At 37.1% G+C, this 21,876-nt stretch overlaps 1 protein-coding gene and 1 non-coding gene across 19 annotated transcripts in view; one reads left to right on the top strand and one right to left on the bottom strand.

Annotated features, from left to right (window-relative positions):
• Bmpr1b (bone morphogenetic protein receptor type 1B) overlaps positions 1–21,876 on the bottom strand; it is a 420,914-nt gene that overhangs the window by 273,245 nt on the left and 125,793 nt on the right. For all 18 annotated transcript variants that reach the window (XM_063247301.1, XM_063247296.1, XM_063247304.1 and 15 more), the window contains one exon: positions 14,707–14,775. The gene's annotated coding sequence lies outside the window, so the exon portion shown is untranslated. The remainder of the gene's footprint in view (positions 1–14,706; positions 14,776–21,876) is intronic.
• Positions 21,560–21,665, top strand: LOC134475846 (U6 spliceosomal RNA). Its single transcript, XR_010047136.1, has one exon. It is a non-coding gene; the product is annotated as a U6 spliceosomal RNA (small nuclear RNA).

Raw genomic sequence — 21,876 nt, 5'->3', positions numbered from 1 at the left:
AGATCAAGAAAATTACCAACAACAAATTCTGGAGAGACTATGGGGGAAAAGGAACTCTCCTGCACTGTTAGCGAGAATGTAGACTGGTGCAACCACTGTGGAGGTCAGTCTGGAGACTTTTCAAAAGGCTGGGATTGGAAGTTCCATTTGATCCAGCTATTCCACTTCTAGGCATATTCTCAGAACTGAAAACATCATTCCACAGTGATATATGTGCACCCATGTTTACAGCAGCACAATAAGTGTTTAAAGCAGCACAACTGAGGAATGGATAAAAAAGTTGTGGTATTTTTATACAATGGAGTACTACTCGCCATAAAGTATGATCACGTTGAGATATTTATAAATAAATGGATGCAACTTGAGACCATACTCATAAGTGAAATAAATGAAATTCACATGTATAAATACCATATAGTCTCCCTACTGTAAGAAATGGTAAGAGTACATAAAAGTTTATGGTAATCATGATTCCCCATTACACTGGTTTGAAGCCTTATAATGTTTCCATTCATTAGTTGGAATGGTTTTATCCTGGGTTGTTTGATTTTATTATCTGTGATGGTAAGAACAGCTATTTTGAACAAAACAGATTATAATAGCCAGTGCTGATTTAGTATCATCTTGATTCGAAGTCCTACCATACTTTTCTTCTTCTGTTTCCATTGGTTCTATCATGTAGTATCTTACTGGATTTTATCATGTGTGATAGTATAAACAAATTTTTATGGACAATGAGATAATATAGTAACCATTGTTCATTTTCTGTTATTTGATTCTGAATGCCCTGTAATACTTTCATTCTCTTTAATGGATTTATATTATTTTGTTATGTTTGATACTATTGTGTATAAAGGTATGCTCAACTATTTCAAGGAAAGAGACATTATGGTAGCTACAGTTATATCGGGTTGTCTTGTGGTGAAATACTGTGTTGCTAAAATTGCTGTGTTCCGATCTGCTTTGTTATGTCCTCTTTTATCTTAATCTCTTTAAAATAAAAAGGTTTTTAAATTCCTATCTTATTTTATATTAAAACATAAAAATAAAAACTAATAGAGAATCTCAAAACAAACTGGAGATTAACACTGGCCAATAGATTACATAGTTATCCTCAAAGTAGTTGCTCAGATTACAAGATACAGGTATGAAAAAGTGATCAATGAAGGCACAAACTGTTCTTTTTGATAAACTAATAGAGATTAGTATACTTAACTATCTTATTTATCATATATAATCTTTTCACTTCTTTCTTTTCTCCTTTCCCCCATCCCAATTGTTCTTTCCAGTGGTTTCTTCCCTTTTCACTTCCACAGTATCTATTGTACATTTTAGATCTTATTTACTCTTTCAGTCTTTTACACTAGGACACAATACAATATTTACACATACAAGTCTGACTTATTTCACTTAAAAGTATGATCTGAAGTTGCATACACTCATCTATAAAAGCCTTGAGTTTCTTCACAGCTGAGTAGTACTCCATTGTATAAAACCTTTTCTTTTTTATCCATTCCATGGCTGGTGGGCATTTGGGTTGTTTCAAAGATCTAGTTATTACAAATTGTGCTGCTATAAATATGGATACAGCATATATATTACTATGGCATGATACTGTTAATTCTTCAGGGAAAATACTCAGCAGGGGAACAGCTGAGTCAAGTGGTACCTCCAATCCTAGATTTGAATAATCTCCACAGTGATTTCCACAGTGGTTGCAGCAGCCTATACTCCCACCAACAGTGGAAAAGGGGTCCTTTTTCCCCACAGTTCCTCCAGTATGTGTTATATGTTGATTTCTTGATGACAACCATTCTTTCTGGGGTGAGACCAAGTCTCAGTATTATTTTAATTTGCATTTCTACAATGACCAGTGACGTTAAACATTTTTTATATATTTATTTGCCATTTGTATTATTTATCTGAGAAGTCTGTATTCATCTCAGATGCCTATTTCTACATTGTTTTTTTTTTAAATTCGGGGGGCCTGATTGTTTTCAATTCTTTGTATGTTCTAAATAGAGTAAAGCTTCTTTTTCTGTCAGTTTGGCAATATCTGTATATTCCAGCAGGTTAGTTGAATGGTTGGTTGGGTGGTTGGGTGGTTGGCTGGATGGCTGATTTGGGAGTAAACCTTCAAATTAGTGGTTCTCTTCTATTTCACAAAATCTGTACACCCCCACCCTCATCCCTTTCTATCTGTATTAGTTTTCCTTTACTGTAACAAATACCTGAATAATCTTTTTTAAAACACAAAAGGTTTACTTTGGGTCATAGTTTAGACATTTCAGTCCATGGTTAGATCACTCCACTGTTTGTGAGGCTAGAGGGGAATAGTAGGAGGCTATGGCAGAGCAAAGTGCTCAGCTCACAGTAGCCAGAAAGCCACAGATAAGATAAACGGACTCAAACCCCTCAATCCTCTTGAAGCACAAGAACTCTATGACCTAAACCCTGCCCCTTGCATTAATCCCATCCGTGCCCAAGAGTTCTAAAACCGGGGATCAAGCTTTTAACTCGTAGTCCCATAGGGAGCATTCCAGATCCAAACGATAGCACAAACCAGTTACCAAAACACTTCTTCCTGCCCTTTTATCTTTTTCACTTTTCTGTAAAACTCTGCATTTGGAAAACCACCCACTAAATTGTTGACCTGGGCATTTAAACGGTTCATACTTAGAAAATCTTTTTTGTACTCTTGATCTCAATCTACCCAGATTCTTCTTTAATGCTTCCAGATATTGATACAAGTCTTCCTCAGGCACCTGGTACTCCCCAGCCCCAGCAGTGCTTCCCACCTGGTATAAATACTGAAGCACTCTGCAGCTCCAGGTGCAGGGCAGGGGAGGCAAGGGACACACAGGCTCAGTCTGCAGTCAGGGCATTCTGTCTCCAGTGACTGGGAGCAGATTTTCAGTTCAATTTCATTTCACATCTTTTGGAAATTACATTTGAAGACGTCACTAACCACTGTCCTTAGTTAGCTACAAAGGATGTCATCATTTTAAAATGCAATTTCTCTAATGCTGAAAAAAAATTTTATCTTACAATATTGTAGAATGACTCAGAGCACAGAGCCCTTACAGCAAATAGAAGATTTCTGGGATTGAACTCTCTAACATGCTCACTTACTTGAGATTTTCTTTGTCAATGAATAAGACAATGATATTCAAATATACTGGAAAAGTCCATTTGCTGACTTTTGCTTTAATTTTAGCTTTACTTGAAAACCTAAAACCAGGCTTTTAGATATATACAACTTATTTTTATCTTTCAGAATAATTAATCCTTTACCAAAATGTAGCAACATTGTAAATCTGTTGTTTCCTAAAGTATTTCCATCCAATCTTACTCTTGATTACTATTTGGCAGAGATGATAGGTAGGTAGGTCATACGTAGATGCATAAATAGATGAGCATTTGGCTCATCACCACCAAATGCCTAGATCATGTGGCTGTTTCTTAGAAGGACTTGTTATACCTAGATACTAGAAAAAGCATTTAGTTGGTAGGGTTTTTTTTTTTTTTACTTTCATTCATTTATTAATATATTTTTGAAGTAGCACTTATTTGGCATTTTTTCTTGAAAGCAGTATAAAAATCTTTGTCTCTGAAATAGAAAGTAGAGTACATTTACATTTACTGTGATTATATGTATATTTAAATTTATTTCTAACACCTAATTTTGTGCTCATTTTTTCACTTTTAATGAATTTCCCTCTGTAAGGAAAGTTCTGTTTCAAATACATCCTTTCACAGCAAATGCCCCATTTCCAGAGATGTATTATCAGAATTCTCATTCTCTGCACTAATGTTTTATTTCTGGCCTCTACAGATTTTCCTTACTACCCATCCAGCTCATTAATACATTTTAATATATGTATTATAATATACTTAATTATAATTTAATATTATACTGAATTTTATATCTTTTTTTAATCCTGGATAAATTTTAAATGCTCATTCTAGCATAATGTCAAAAGTGGAAATTGGAAAAAATGGAAATTGTTTTCTTTTTTCTGAATAAATTTAAAATTTCCTTAAAAAAAAAACCACAAAGCAGTCAGGTGTTTTTACAATACATCTTTTGTATAACTTTCTTCCCTAGTTATAAATCTGTTAGCACTAGTGGCCTCCATAATAAATCAAGAGATTTTTTTGTATTCCTTACAGCTTTTTTTTAAACAAATCAGAACAGAAAAATGTTGTAACTCCACCATCCTCTAAAAATCTTAAGAACAGGCAGATGAGGGCCGGGGATTTAGCTCAGAGGCTCAAGGGCCTGCCTGTTAAGTTCAAGGTCGTGAGTTCACTCCCTAGTACCACAAAAAAACAGCAGATGAATTCATCAAATACTTGTAAATATCAATAGTAGTAATGATAATTTCTTTAAATCAATGATGGTGAATCTTTGAGAGCTTCCAATGACACGAACAGCCCACTGAGGCACACATGCCATAGGTTTGCCATTACTCTTAAAACAAAAACAAAACAAAACAAAAGAAACAAAGAAAGGCAATATTTTTCATTTGCTTCTAGCTATGGTTATCTCAGCTGTCAACTTGACAACTTCAGACTGCTCAGGGGATTAGTGAGGCACACATTTCTGCATGTGAGGTGGGTTCTCTGAATCCTAGCCCCTTTCTCTCTGGTGTTCTTAACCTGTGTTCTGAATTCCCATCACCATGAAGTGAGCACTTTGCTTTACACCACAGCTCTTCACCATGATGTAATGCCTTGGAGCATGCTTACCATGGACAGAACCCTCTGAAGTGAATAAAAAGAAAACTTTTTTCCTTTAAATTGTGGCTATCAGATATTTTGTTCTAATCAATGCGTTCCATTTTATTGCACCTTTTTTCTAGCGACTGAGTGGAAAAAGCATTAACATCTGAGTATATGCTTGCTATTGGCAAAACTACCTACCCTAAAACTCAACAATGCACAACACTGATTACTGCTGGAATATCTGTGGATCAGCAGAGCAGTTCTCCAGTTTTCAGCTTGGTCCAACCGTGGATGTGTGATCAGGTGCACATTTGGTAGGCAATTCTGCTGATGTTCGCCAAAACTACTGACACGTTTTACATCTGATAGGGCTGACCTCAAGTAGAAAGACTTGGTTCTGCTCCAGCTGGCTGCTCGTCTGCCATGATAGCAGCCTAACCTCGTTCTCCTCAAGGCAGCAGCAAAGTTCCAAAATAAACAGAAACAAGCAGAATCTTGAGATCTGGGCTGGGAACTGGTATCCTCACTTCTGTCACACTCAACTGACTAAACCAAATCACTAGACCAGCCCAAATTTAAGAACTGTAGATAATAAATCCACTGAGAAACAAATCAAGAAAGCCAATTCATTCACCATAGCTTAAAAAAACAAAATATCCTACGGACCAGGGGTTTAGCTCAGGGGCATAAGTGTCTGCCTGGCAAGTGAAAGGTTGTGAGTTTGATTCCTGGTACAAAAAAAAAAAAAAAAAAAAAAAAGCCTGAAATAAATTTAACCTAACAGGTAAAAACTTCTAAAATGAACATTACAGAACACTGGAGAAAGATGCTAAAGAAGATTCTAAAAGACAGGAAGACTCATATTCCCAGATTGGAGCAATTAATACTATTAAAATAGCCAGATTACTGTAAATGATCTAGAGATTCAGTATAGTCCCCATCAAAATACTAAAGGCATTCTTCACAGAGCTAGAAAACATGATTCTAAAATTCATATGCAAACACAGAAGGCCCAGAATAGACAAAGCAATTCTAAATGAAAAGAATAAAGCCAGAGAGATACTATAATGCATGATTTAAAAAAAAAACCGAATGGTACTCACATAAAAATAGACACATAGAGAACAGAACACAGAAACAAACCCATGCAACTATACTTACTTAACAAAGGACCAAAAGGCACATGTTGGAGCAGACAGCTTCTTTAACGAATGATACTGAGAAAATTGAATATTCATATGCCAAATATTGAGTCTAGAGCCCTCTCACTGTGTACAACAATCAATTCAAAATGGACCAAAGACCTAGGTATAAGATGTGAAGCTTTGAAACTGTCTCCATGACCCACCACACACCGAAATGTGTGCCTCACTAACTCCCTGAGCAGCTCTTAAGTCAACCAAGCTGACAATTGAGATAACCATAACTAGGAGCAAATGGAAAATACTGCATTTTTTAAAGAGTAGTAGCAAACCTATGGCATGTGCGCCTCAGTGGGCTATTCATGTCATTGAAAAGGCTTGGTACAAATGTTGGCTATGCAAGTAAGCAACCATTCCTGACAGCCATTCCAGAGTGCCTCCTCCCTTCTTTCAAAAGGCAAATTACCCCTGGATGTGATGGGAGTGGAGGGGGCGCCATGATGCCTGAGCACCTGCACTCATGCTCAAGTGGAGAACGGTGGTTGGATAGCCCAGGAGGATGTTGAAGCAAGTCCCAGTCCCACAGTGGGGGATGTGATGGGGAGCAAATGGAAGCAAGGACAAGGGCAGCAGTGGCAGCTGGCCAAGCCACATGCCCCTCCACAGGCAAAGGGGAAAATGGAAGTGAGACCCTTCTGTCTCATTTCCCCTGAGCAATTTCATTCTCCTTAATCTTAAGGGTAGCAGAGTGGTGAAGGTATAGCTTCTGTAACTGTTTCAAAGCTGATCTGGGCCACTTGACCCCACCTACCAGAGGTGGGGTCCTGGCTCCTCCTCAGAAGCCACTGGTGAAAGCCTTGCATCATCATCATCAGCTTAAGCTGGAATTTCTTTAGTCTGAAAGATACAAACTTTACCAATCGTTTAAGATACAGGGCAATATAATTACTACAGTGGAGTTTCCTTGCTGCCAGTACCATCAATTCCTGACACACTGAAACATCAAGTATTTCCTCCTCCCAATGTTTCTGATCTAGAAACTGCCTCTAAGTCTGCAACTGGCCTGCTTTCCGAGGACAAACTATTGCCAATACCTCCCCACTTTGAGATGTTCTACTAACACCCTCTCCCAACTGGCCACATTCTGCTGCAGTAGAAACATCCTCAGAGATGCCTCCTGCTTATTCTGTAGGGAATTTTCTATCCATAAACAGATTGCCCCTCTAGTCATCAAGGTGATTCATAGCTGCAACACCCAATGTATAAGCCAACAGTAGCTATTCTAAGACCCAGTAACCTTGGATTGGAACTAGCCAAATGGCTGTCACTTCCACTTTTATTGTCCTTATAAATTGAGCCCATAGTAAATGTTCTTAGGCTTGGAAACACACGCCATCCAGATACTTTCTTAACTTTGAGTAGCATTCCATCAGCAGGTCCAGAGTGTGAACACCTGAAAAATTAAACCTTTCATGTCTGCCAAAGCCATTTGTTGTCTAGCTATAAAACCCTCTTCTGCACTAAAACTAACACCTGGGAACAGGGTGAGAGTGAGGAAGACCAAGTATATGATCTCTCCTCTACAACTGTGTGAAGCTTTAGAAGCCAAAGCCAGAATGACCTTCATAGACAACCCAGAACTTATGAGTGGATGAAGGTGAGCAGCAGATTGATAGCTGAATGTATAGAATGATTTATAAAGTTCATTCCCAGGCAGTAACTGTAACTGAGAGCAGTAACTGTAATTTGGAACAATCCTTTATTTCAAGTCCTGACTGATGGCAGGACAGAATCTTATCCTTACCCTGATGGCAAAAGTTATACTCTTAAATTATGTGAAATATATCTCATGATTGTATGTATACATGCAAGGGCATTATACCAAAGAGAGAAATGTTTCATCCATGCAAAAAACTCATAAGGTGCAAAGCTGGCATTCCCAATTTTCACCTGTGGTGGAAAAGAGACCATTTTTCTGACAGCACTCTCACACCCACTTTGGGTTTGACAGCAAGTACTATCTTGTTCAACCAAAGTCAGATCTACTGTGCTCCATGAGACTGCACACCATTGTTGCCCTTGGCCAGTGAGAGGTCAACAACGCAACCTATTCCTTTTCTGCATGTTCATCCTCCCAAGGCCCAGCACTTCCTATAGTGAGATACCCATACGCTTCAACAGTGCTGCCACTCCTCTCCTCACTGACATCTCACCAAAGGACAAGATGGAAACCCACCAAAACAGTAGCTTACTGAACACTGGGTATAGGAACACAATGCACAGGCCCCAAAAAACCGCCTTAAAGCTGCCCCAAATTTCAGAGCCACTCCCAGCATGACTGTCAAATAACTACCCAAATGCCAGAATGGTACATAGCCTGTGGAAATCCCTCATAAGACCATGATTAAGAGACAAATGTCCCATGTGAATGACCACAGACTGAACAGACCCAGACCTCCTAGAGAAATGAATCAACATAAGCTTATAGGAATATCCTGAGGGGCTCATGAGATGCCCCTGAGCCAAGCCCCTCTGTTTTGATCAGAAGGCTGAAAAGCATTGCTCTAGAGGTTCCTGCATCACCCCAGCCAGCAGCACTCTTGCCACCACTGATAAGGCTGCTCTACTCATGTAACATTTTTTCTTAATTCAGAATAGGGCTGGGGAGGACAAGCCACAATCAGCTGTAGTACCGTCAGCATGGCCATCTTTTGCAACTCATTTTAATTTTCTAAAAGAATTTTGCTATTCAAACTTCTTTCATATCTGAACATATCTCCCTCCATATCCCTTTTCCTTTACATCTCATTCGTTTGCTTCCCTGACTCTGTACTGGGCACACTCCTACAGTTTTGTCACCAGAACAAGAACCCACTTTCCTTCTCAACCGTTCTCAACAGAGAAGCCTGTTAACAGTGAGCCTCTGGTCACCAGCTGTCCTTCTGCCTTTAAGACACCTTGATCCTAGTGTGAGACCTGTACTTCCAAAGACAAGCTGGTAGCTTTGCTCACCAGGAGAGAGTTGTTGCTAGTGCTCTTAGACAATAAGGTCATCCCCGTGCCACTGCACGTAAGAACTAGGAAAAATGGTACCAGTCCAGGCCCATCTCCTGTTACTTGAATAAGAGCTCCTATTGTTGCCTGACACACCTTAGAATGACAAAGGGTAACAAGACGACCATTCTCTATACCAGATGAACCCAGGCATCTAGCTGCAGCAGGAGTCAATCATTTCCCAAAGGCCTTGAATTGCCTCTGTGCAACTTTTCAACTTATATGCTTACTGAAACATTAGTAATGGGGGTAGGAGATAAGGACTACAGGACTTGGTGAACCGTACGCTGTGTAAGTGAAACAAATAACATGTCCCTACGCAGAGTTTTGTAGAAAATGCCCCAGTGTCGGAAAGAAGATTGACATTTTTCTTTACCTATCACACCAAAGGTTATACAAGGCTCCTCCAGGGGGATGGCGACACGTCTTCAGACTGTAGCAGAGCATGGGAAACAGTCACTCTTCCTCAGTCCAGGTGCTGAGTCTCTCTTTCCATCCTGGGCTTAACATGAGCTACTTCCTTCCTTTAACTATACACCCACCACTTTTTACCCAACTCTGGTCAATTCAGTTTTGGAGCCACATATGATTTTCCCTGAGGTAACTTGATTTGGCAGTCAAAGCTGACCAGCCAAAAAATGTCTTTCTCTCAGATCTTTTATCCTACTTTGCCCCTTGTGCCTGGTCCCAGTTATTATAGACTTTGAAGACCTCCTCCACTGAGGTTGACAACAGTTTGGAGCCATGACTCAAGTTTTTGTAATCCCCTATTATCTAGAGCAGATTACATTATAAAATGCATAGCCATTAAGTCTGAAACAGTTTTTCAGTTGATCTTCCACAATCTGCAAGTAGGAAGCTTGTGTTATACAACATTTTATGAAATGTGATCTCATTTGTCTCTCAATAATGTTATGTGAAGTTTCCAAAGATCTCCTCTCTATTCATTTTGAAGGAATCTTTCAGTTAATTAACTTGAGGTCAATTTTTTTATACAAAATAAGAACTACATGCAAGTAGTTAAGACTTTACCCCTAAGAACAATAGAGATCTATTAAAGACTTTGAACTGAAGAAACTGTATCATTAGTTTTGAATCCTTGGAGGACCACTCTGGTTTCAAGTTGTACATTACACTGAAACAGGACAGACAAGTCAGAAAAAAAAAATCTTTTAGCAGGCTATCAGTTACAGCAATACTTTAGCAAAAGATGTCTTAGATAAGGCTATTGACAGTGGAAAAATGTGAGAGACCAATTGGTGGGATAGTTAGTGGGCAGGACTAATTATATTGTTAAATGTGTTTACAATCCACCTATGTGCCAAATACTCTTATGAGTTCTAGGGACTCAACAGTCCATCTACCCATGTAACATTTTTTCTTAATTAAGAATAGGGGTGAGGGATGTAGCTCAACGATACAGCATTTACATATCATTTGTGAGGCCTCAGGTTCCTTCACCAAGACTGTGGTACCTTGATTCACGAACTTAATTCTTTCCACGATTTTGGTTGCCAACCAAGTTGGAAAAAAACTGAATCAATTTCACTAGTTAGGTTCAGTGTTGATCTGATGGGGAAATGTGATTTGGTTTTCTTCCAGTTCAGTCTGCAACCAGAAGTGTGGAGAAAACTGAGTTGGTGAACCAAAGTACCACTGTACTCAAACAAAACAAACCAAATAAAATTTTTAAAAAACCTTGTTCCACTTAACTCATTCATGCTAGGGCCATAATCCAAACGTCTCACTGCCAAGAAGCTCTGGGCCACCAGTAGTACATGAATGACGGTCATTTTTATTGGTCTTTTTACTAATAAAATTAATAAAAAGCCAGTGGGAATATGCTAATGAAGAAGAGACATGGATTTTTTTTTAAAAAAAAACACATGTTCCTCAAAGGATGACTAAAAAGTCATTTGCTTTACCCTAACCACAGTTTAAGTGAAAATCAATCAGTTTACTAATATTATTTTTAGTCCTATAAATGAGTAAAAGAAGGGTCAGGGAGAGCCACCCTTCCTGTGTTTATTAAGATATCAGAGTTTTACCTACAACGGAAATATAAATACTTTAGGCAATGCAATTACTCTGTTTTGTCATCATTTCTATTAATTCCTATTATGTTACTCCAATCTATCCTATTCGTCTACCCTGTTGATTAGAAAAATTTAAATCTTCGGTCTCTAAATTAGAGAAATAGTTACAAATTACAACATGGCACAGTTGATGATGACGATGATGATGATGCAAAAATAATTTATAAAGAAAAACAAAACAAGCTAAATATATCTCTCAGCTGCTTATCTTACATAAACAACCTGAAATATTTTGTAAAAATAGAGGGAAGGTGGAAACAACAAATAAGTGAGTGTATACCAAAAATAAACAAGACATTCTTGGAGAATGAGCTATTATAGTTCTATCTGATTAGCAGCAGAAAGAGAAAATATAAAATGGAATACCCATGTGATGGGATGTGGAAGCCTTCCACTTTGTCCTTCTATTTGAATGGACTCCTCTGCGATTCTGACAGTTACGGAATAGAAAACATTTTCATGAAGTGTCCAAGTTTACCCTCCCCAAAACCCATGCTAGACGCAGAATCACCTAGTAAGAGAAAGAGTATGTACTGGAACCCAGCTGACACGGTCCCCTTTGCAGGGGAAGAAAAGAAGTGAATCTGGTTATTTTTTCAGGTTTACTTTTCAACATTCCCATGGGATACTAGCAGAAAGGACAGAGGAGGAGGCAGAACTTTGCAGTGAGAACCAAATGCAGCACTGAAGAGTGCTACACAAAGCTGCACACTTATATCTCCTAAAAGCCTAAACATATGAAAAAACTCAGCAAAACATCCCACTATTTCTCAGAGCTGAGCCCAGGAAAGGGCAGCTCTGATCCTAAACGTGAGCAACGCTAGAGTTATCCATTTGTAACAGCCAATCAAATCACACCAAAGGTAACATTTTACACTATGAATTTTCACATTTATAATCATGACATCTGATAAATGCTCTCTGAAAACCCAATTTATTTCTTCCTCATGATCTTGAAGGAGATATGAAGAATGCTATTTGAAAACCCCACAGTCTACCTTTTAAAAAGGCACCATGCGTCAGACTGATCTTAACTCAAACCTTCACCTGTACAATTCTAGCTGATTAGCACAAATATTCAATAAGTAATCACAAATAAGTGATTCTTATTTTCCTCATCTGTAACAGGAATACTTAAAATACCCTCATTAAACAGTTTTCAATGACATGAAACCTATCACTTGTGCTGAGCATTTAGCATAGTACCTGGCAAGTAGAAGGCATTTAAACAACAATAATAATGGAGCAGAAAAGCAAAACGGTAAATCCCCAGCTAGATATTGATGATACTGCTACTCTCACTGCGCGCTCACAATCTACATTCTGATAAGAAAACAATGTTTCTTGCTTCCGAGATGTGGAGATTACATACAAAAGATAGCTGGTTCCTTATGAAAAAGAAAACATATAAATATGAAAATATACAAGATATTCAGTGAAAAGTTGTCTTTATGCCCAGGAACAGAGAGCAAAAGGGTATCATGTCTCCTTCCCTCTGTGCACCATTAAGAAAACCTCCTTCCACAGGAAGACAAACTATCATAAAACAACACAAGGAAAAGTGTCATCCTCCCTGATCTTTAAATGGAGGAAATATCATGATGGACTGCAAACAAGAGCATTTTTCACACCAGTAGTTCCAAATCTGACTATCAGATTCACTAGAGCACCTTTTTAAAACACACAGTATTGTATGTGTACGTGTTTTTCTAGGGATTGAACCAAGGGCATTCTCACTGAGCTACATTCCCAACCATTTTAATTTTCTTTCAAGGTTTCACTAAATTGTGAGGTTGGGATTGAATTTGCAATCCTCCTTCCTCTGCCTTCCACAATGTTGGGATTAAGGCACACACCGCTATACCTGTAGAACACAGTCTTAAATCATGAATTCCATCATAATTACTTAGAGAAGGAAATCAGCCCTTCCCAAATTCAGTCAGGGGAGAGCCAGGAATGATGCTCCCATCCTAAGATACCGACTTTCCTTTCAGCCTGGTTCAGAAAGATTACTTCTGAAGCTGGAAAATACCTTATTCATCACCTGAGATGAAATCAATAGCCTCATCCTCCCCCTCGAGTAAAGGAGGTCCTAACAGGCCAAACTGCTAGCCCATGTCTACACCTTGAGCTCAGCTCTGCTCACTGCCGAACCATTGTGTTGTGTCTTTCGCACTCACAGCCTCTGACAAAAGTGAATTAAAGCATTTCAGTTTAGTTCTTTAATGGTGAATTAGTCCTTCAGCCTTAAACTTATGGAACCAACTATGAGTTGGAAGTATTTGGAAATTCTGCCAATTCTTAATGAAAACCAATCAGAGACACACTATTCAGCTACTTTAATGAAGCTCTTTCCTGCCAGGAAAATTCTAGTTGTTAGTAAATGAAAAATATGCATATACTTCAATAGCATCCTACATGTTTTTGAAAAATTCAGTACCACTAACAAAATAGTGCAGATTGTTTTTGCTTTTTATATTTTAAGATGCCCCATAAAAATTATTTTTGTTGCTTTTAAGCAATGGATATCAATCACAAACGATAAATCTGTAATTAATTAAACTCAAATTTAACCTAGAAAATCTGATTAATCTATATAATTGGTATAGTTTTTAAGAAGTATAAGAAGTTTTTATACTAAAAACTTAATTTTTCACTATCCAAAGCTGCCTTGTCCACATGTGTAACGATTTAATGACACTGAAATGTATATCGATATGCTTAGGCAAAATACTTTCCTAAGATTTTGGTCTGATTTTCTAATAATGGAAAAAACTGATGAAAGATCTTCTAGACCAACAGCAAAAGACAATGAGCAGATACTAGAAAAATGGGAATTAACTGAATGAATCTAAATGTTTTCCACAACACATCCTATTAATATGCTCCCAATTTTAGGAATACTCTGTTGGTTCTGTTCTACCAGGATGTATGGGATAGTGCAGAGAACGAGAGGCTATGGAGTTCCCATCACCAGTTCAATCGCCAGCTCCATCTTCTATTTGCTCAGTAACCTTAGCAGATTACTTAGGGGACCTTAGTTTCTCCACCTGAAAAACAAACTAAGTCTTTAAAATAGGAACAGTAACAGAAAAGTGAAGAATAAACTAAATACGTGCATTCACAAAGTGCCTAAATATTACAGCACACTGTACAACCAACTACCCAGTCAGCTCCAGGATAACAGTCACCAGGATACAGGACAACCTACTCACAGACCTCTCAGACCCATTCTGCTTGGCCCACACTTGTCCCTCAAAATCACAAAGACAAAGAGAACTGACATAATGTGAAAAGGAAAATGGATTGGGGTTTGCTTAAAAACAGCATTATTTTTTAATCTAGAAAAAAGTTATCATAACAACACCATTAATATTTGAAAAGGGTTATCACAAAGTATGTAAATGTTTGAGGGACAGACTAAGTGTGTAAACCAACCTTCCATACAAAAGCACAAGTTACTTGCTCATTAGGTACTAAATCTACATCTACTTTGTCAGGTTGATTTATACCAGTTTCCTTATCTTATGTATTTTCAGTGATAGTTAAGGGAACAATTGTACATTCCATGCATTGCATAAAATATATTATCTTTCTGTTGACTTCAGCATACCACAAAGTGAGAATGTCAAAATAAAGTTTCCAACCAAAGAACCCAAAATCTTCAATAATTACTATGACCTTACCTTTATCAACAAGGAATGAAATGACCTTCCCGTTCTTTCACATCTACAAAGAGTAAGTTCAACTCCACCCTGTCAACAAAGAAGAAAAACCTGAGTCACTATTTGTTTTAATGTACTAACTTGAGGAAAGTCTGGCTTATCCACTAGCAGTTTATATACAGAACAAGCAGTATCCACAACTGAATTGAAAAATATACATGTATCATGGCACTTCAACATTCTATTTTTTAAGATCCTAGTTTATACATACAATATATACTATTCACTAGAACAGACCTAAAAGAAGTAAAAACTGAGTCAATGCAGACTAGCAGTTTGGATTATAAAAAAATTCGCATTGTGGATTACATGTTTTGCATTACAAGCATATTATTTTAATGCAAAAACTTTTCTTATATAAAGTAAAAGCTAAAGATTCTGTTAGCAACTATATAGACTAGATTTTATATATATAACATTTGTCTAAGTTAAGTTTTTTTACTAAAAAAAATGGCAAAAAATATACACAGTAAAACCTTGGGTTGCAAGTAACCTGTTCAGTGAGTGTTCTACAAGGTGAGAAAACATTTCTAATTAATCTGATTAATGAGCTATGCCTTGCAAAACAACTAGTACATGATGCTGAACATCACATGATCCAATCCGTTTTCATACTCTCCTTTTCCCTCTCCCTCTCCCTCTCTCTCCCTTTCTCCCTTTCTCTGTCTATCATTGTGGGGTTATGAGTAATCATTTTGCAAGTGTTACAGAAGAGATCTAGTCTGCACAGGAGAATAGAAATGTGGAGAAATCCCTTACTTCAGATGAGATTAGAGAACGGTATAAAACGTGGAAACTGCAAAACTATGTAGAAAAACATCTCTGAATAAGGCTGTACCAGTGTGAGTGACGAATCAGTTTAATAACAACGCAATGTCACAATTCTGCAAAATCCTCAAAAGGAGGCAAATGCGACTGGTTCCTCATTAAAACTGCATGAAAAAGATTTCACTGAACAAACAGCAGCAATAACTATATTCTGCTAATGATAATAGAAAACATCGTACACGATAACTCTCCTCTCTCATCTTGCTCACATCAATCACTAAGGTTTTCAAAGGTCAGTACAGGTTAATTTACTTTTATCTGCATATTGTATTTTTATATTTTATGTGTTACAATTTTGTATATTACAGTTTTTATGAATATTCCAGGTTATGAAATGAATCATCTGAGTTTCCATTATTCTTATTATTTCTTATTATTATTCCATTATTTCTTAGAGAAATTTGCCTTGATATACAAGTACTTTGGATTATAAGTATTTTTCCAGAACAAGTTATGTTCACAAACCAAAGTTTTGCTGAATCTAATTTGCATGGCCCTTTGTTAGTATTCACATCACCTGTTTTAGTAAAATGTATAAGCCACTTTCTTAATTAATATGAAATACATTTTCATTTCCATATTCTATATATTTTTCAAAACAAAAAACAAAAACATAGAATAAAAGAGAAGACTACAAGCATTGTGGAAATGTGGTGGAAGAAAGATAAAAAATAAGACTATCACAATACTTTTAATTCTGCTGTTATCAGATTAAGTTGTGAACCACATTCCTAGCTAGGTTAAACTGACCAAGTGACAAGACTTCCAGATTAAATGAAACAGAATTTCTGTTATGGCAAAACAAAATAAAATATATTTCATATACAGTTCAAAATGACCACAAACTTTTATCAGAATATAATGGTACTTAACCCAATATCAGAAAAGATCTCTAATTCACAAAATGAAGTCTTTAAATAGTTTACAAGCAAACCTGCATGAGTTTATGCAAATACAATGGCAAATATGAAATTAATTTTTATTAATTCTGTACTATAAATACTGAAAAAGCTTAAGAATATTTAAATCACATACAAAATGTAGTAATAAGTCACGTCACTCTACAAAAGCATTAAAATGAAATGCTTCCTTACAGTAGGCCACCTTGCCTGAAATACCTACATGAAACTAATTTACTTAAAAACAGTTTTGACATATACACATTTGATAATTAACTAGGAATCAATGAATTGATAATATATCTCATCCGGGCCGAAGGTGAGTTAATAACTGCCTCCATACCTTATTTCAATTTCCTATCTTTAAAGTTATATTGTTTTGCTAAGACTTCAAAGAGGACATGATAAAGCTTATCTCTGATACAATTAATGGAGTACATCAGGTGTACTTTTAGGTCTGGTTTGTGTCAAATAGGAATTTTTATCCTCCAACCATTCAAATTGCAAAAGTGAGAAAATTGATTATTTTCCATCTTCTTACAGCATTCTTTTTCCAGAGATATAAGCATTCACGATTCTCAAAGAACAAAAAATAATAAAGTCAATTTGTAAAATCTTTAATACCAAATATCTGAATTCTGTGACACTATGACTTTTGTACCCATACTGCCCCCCAAAAGCAATGCAGAAAAAAATGCACTTTGACTATGATAAAACAGCAATGCTTTCCAAAATTGAGAGAAATGAGAGTGTTCATCTTGGACCAGAATCCTGAACCACTTTCAGATGTATTCTTATAAACTGAAACTCATGAAAACAAGGAGGCAAAATTTTGTTTTCCCAACCAAAATCTTAATTTATGAGGTTTTTTGTTTGCCTGTTCACAGAACCTTGGTAAATGTTGAAGCATGCATCCTTCATGAGGTAGACTTTCTGAATGTAGTATGTCCTTGTTTTTTAGAATGTACATTACTAATTGTTTAAAAAGCCACCAAAGAACATCTTCTTTTAATAGGTTAAACAGTCAAACAATCTTATCTCCTATTGTATCAGAAGAATATTTTCATTTTGATGCTTCAAGGAATTTTTATTTACATTCTCAGAGAAAACCTAAGAATTATATTTTTTATCACAGCAAGATTACTGACTTGGCAGTTTGCTTTGTTTTTTTACAAAAATTCATTTTCACTATTCAGCTGTACTCCATTAATTCCATCACAAGTGAAACATCGATTCTGTATGAGTCAACTATTCTGAAAGAATAATAAGATAAGAGGCTGGGCAGCCTGGGGTGAGTGTCCCCGAGGCCAGCTAGTTTGGGATCCTCGCTCAGCCCTGGACAGGGAACTCCACGTCTTCCTGGTGCACTGGACCAGCTCAGAGGATCTTGAGTAGGCCTCCCCGCTCCCTGCCATGCTTGGTAGACTCTGGAGTTCTAGGCATGCCGGCGTCATTGCTTCCAGAGGCTGGGCAGCCTGGGATGAGTGTCCCCACACCATCCCCGAACCTAGCTAGTTTGGGATCCTTGCTCGGTCTTGGAAAGGGAACTTCATGTCTTCCTATTGGACTGGACCAGCTTGACAGGTCTTGAGCCGGCCTGCCCCACCCCCAGTGATCCACTCTCAATCCGGGACACTGGGCAGCCAGAGTCCCAGGAGCTGAGGGCATAGAAGAGGATTTCCAACAAGTCCTGGAAAAGCCTTGGAATAACACTTGAAACACAGAAACACAGGAAAACGACAAAACAAAAGACCAAATTACAATCTCAAACATCTAGCCCATCCCAAGAAACATTAGGAGGTATGTACATAGAAGAAAATACATGCCATACACCTGAAAAACCTGAAATAATAGCAACTGAAATAAAGAAGCAACTCTGGGAAGCTTTAAAGCAATTCAAACTAAAAATAATCTCCCAGGTAAAAGAAGAAATGATAAAAGAAATGAAAGAGATGCTGAACATATCTAAAGAAGACATAGTTAAAACATTGGAGGAACTAAACAAAAAGGTAAAATCCCTGGATAAACAATGTAAGAAACAAACAGAATACATAAAGCACATGCAAAGAGATATACAGAAAATAAAACATTCCATTGAAAGTTGTAAAAATCGCCTCAACGAAAGTGAAGATAGAATTTCAGACCTCGAAGAACAGACTGCAGCTAGTAAACTGGAAAGGAAATATCTTTTAAAAGTAAGAAGGAATCAGGAAATAACAATTCAACAACTGCAAGATGACACAAAGAAAAACAACATAAGATTGATAGGGATAAATGAAAAAGAAGGGAACAACACAAAGGATATCAAGAGGATATTTAGAGAAGCTGAATAGCTGAAAATTTCCCAAATATGAGATTGGAAACTGGTATCAGGATCAGTGAAGCATATAAAACTCCAAACAACCATAACCAAAATAAAACTACACCCAGACATATAATAATCACCATCCCAGAAATCCAATATAGAACAGATATTCTGTCAGAGAAAAAAGACAGATCACTTATAAAGGAAAACCTATCAGAATCCCAGCAGCCTTCTCAGCACAAACAATAAAGTCAAGAAGAGCATGGAGTGAAGTATTTCAGATCCTAAAGGAAAATGATTTCCAACCTAGACTGATGTACCCTGCAAAACTGTCCTTCAAAATGGATGGAGAAATAAGATACTTCCATGACAAAGAACAGCTAAAAAACTTCATGATCACCAAGCCAACCCTGCAAAGAATACTGAAAGACACTTTAGATACACTTAGGAAAAAACCACCAAGCAAAGCAGAACAAAAAGATAAAGATGCCACAACAGAAAGATAACATGTCAACAATAAACCAACATATAATAGTTATAACCATTAATGTAAATGGTCTTAACGCACCAATTAAAAGAAACAGAATAGATCAAGAAACAACATCCAACCATATGCTGTATATAAGAAACCCATCTAACCCAAAAGTATACTCACAGACTGAAAGTCAAAGGATGGAAAACAATACTTCATGCAACAGGAACTCCAAAAAAAGCGGGAGTAGCTATTCTGTTTACAGACAATGTGAACTTCAAACCAATAATGATCAGAAAACATGAAGGTGATTTCTTACTTTTTTTTGAAATTTTGTATTACTTGTACCTTTTCTGGTTTTTTTTTCTTTAAATAAAATTTTTAAAAAACAATAATAAGATGGACACTTTTTCTTGAGCCTTCACCCAGAAAACGAACTCAGAAACTTAGAGCAAAAGAGGATTGCAACATTAACTCATGGAGTATTTTACAAATAATTATTATATGCCAGACACTGAAATAAACTCCAGAGACATAAACAAGCTAACTTCTACATAGTGTTTGCCTTTAAAACGTTATACTCCACATATCAAAAACAATGGCTTGAAAAAGAACAAAGCTACAAAAGTAGTACTTTCTCACTTCAAAACACATTAATTACAAAGCTACAGTATTCAAACCACAAACACAGACATACAGATCAGTGGTGCAGATTGCGGACTGAAGAATAACACCACCACCACCACCACCACCACCACCACCACCACTACCACCACCACCACCACCACCACCCCCCCGTCTATATGGTCAAAGAATTTTCCACAAGGAACTAAGACCATTCAATGAGGATGTGGGAATTTTTTTTGACAAATGGCTCTAGGTAAACTGGATATACAAAAAAGTAAAAGAATGAAGCTAACATCATCCATGAAAATTGACTTACAATGGATTGGAGACCTAAAACTATAATAGTTCTAGGAAAAACACAGAAGAAAAGATTTATGACCTTAGACTTGGCAGTGATTTCTGCATTATGACACCAGACATACAAACTTTAAAACTTCTGTACCTCAAAAGACACAATTAATAAAAGAAAAACTAAGTTATGAAACAAGAGAAAATATCTGCACATTATATCACTAAAGGTTTAATGTAAACAATGACTATAATTTAAGAAACAGTCACATTTTAAAATGACCAGAGAACTTTCTCCATAGGTGACAGGCGAATGGCCAGCAACTAAAATACAAGGAGATTCCACATACCTAATTGCCAGTTTCGTTCTTGCATGCCCCCACCATCCCCCAAAGCCCCTATGGTAAGGTGTGGTCCACACAGCAGCACTGTTGGACGTTGTGAGAACCCAGAGCCTGCTTCCACTTATTCCCTGGCTCCTGAAGCGTATACTCCTCCCCATCACGGTGCTGTTTCATCACAGTGCAAAGCAATGCAACCAAACCAATCGTGCCAAGGAAGTCCCAAGGTTGTGAGTCAAAATAGCCCTTCACTTCATGAACTCATGACCCCAGGTATTTTGTCTCAGTGACAAAAAGCTAGCACACTCGTCAGCAGAGAAAGGCAAATGAAAGCCACAATGAGACATCGCCTCACATGTAATTATAATGGCTACCATACATGAAAAGAGGCTGGGACAGTAACCCAGTAACACAGCATGCGCTGAGCCCAGGGAAGCCCCTAGATTTGAGCCCTAGCCCCCCCCACACACACACATATAGAGCACAGCGAGCAGACACACACAGTGAGTAGACACTAGCAAGTGTTGGTGAGTTGGAGAGGTCATTAATAAACTAGAACCATTATGAATCACTGGTATAAAATGTAAAATGGTACAAACACTAGAGAAAAGAGTAGGGTAGCTCCTCAAAAGGTTAAAGATAGAATTACCAAAGGAACCAGGGATCTCACATCTGGATATAAAGCACAATTTTCAAAAAACACCAAAGAATTAAAGACAGGATCTCAGAGCGATTATCTGCACACTCGTTTTCACAGCAACATCAAAAAAACTGAAAACAACCCAAATATCCACAGAAGGATAGACACATAAACAAAATGTTGTAAATACAAACAGTGGAGTATTATTCAACCTATATGCTACAACATGGAACACATGGAACCAAAAGGACATCATGCTAGTGAAATAAGCCAGTCACACAAAGAAAAAAAAAATATATATATATATAATTATATATATATAATTTATATATAATTATATATAAATAAATATATATATAATTCCACTTACATGAAGTATCCAACATGGTAAAGCTCACAGAAACAGAAAGAAGAGTGCTTGCTCTCACAGCACATATACTAAACTTGGAAAAATAAAGAGAAGATTAACATGGCTCTGTGCAAGGATAACATGCAAATTCGTGAAGCGTTCCATATTTTTGATAGGTGAAGAACTTCATGACCACCAAACCAACCCTGCAAAGAATGCTGAAAGATATTCTAGATCGACATAGGAAAAAACACTAAACAAGGCAGACAAACAGAGTGGAAAGGTAAAGAAGCAGCACAAAGATAAGTCAAAAATAAACCAATGTATCTCAGTTACAACCATTAATGTAAAGGGCCTCAATTCACCAATTAAAACAAACAGA

This window comes from Cavia porcellus, unplaced genomic scaffold (genome assembly GCF_034190915.1).
Source record: "Cavia porcellus strain 051 isolate PalLab524CR breed Dunkin Hartley unplaced genomic scaffold, mCavPor4.1 scaffold_4, whole genome shotgun sequence".
Taxonomy (NCBI): Eukaryota; Metazoa; Chordata; class Mammalia; order Rodentia; family Caviidae; genus Cavia; species Cavia porcellus.
This window is presented reverse-complemented; position numbering and strand designations above follow the sequence as displayed.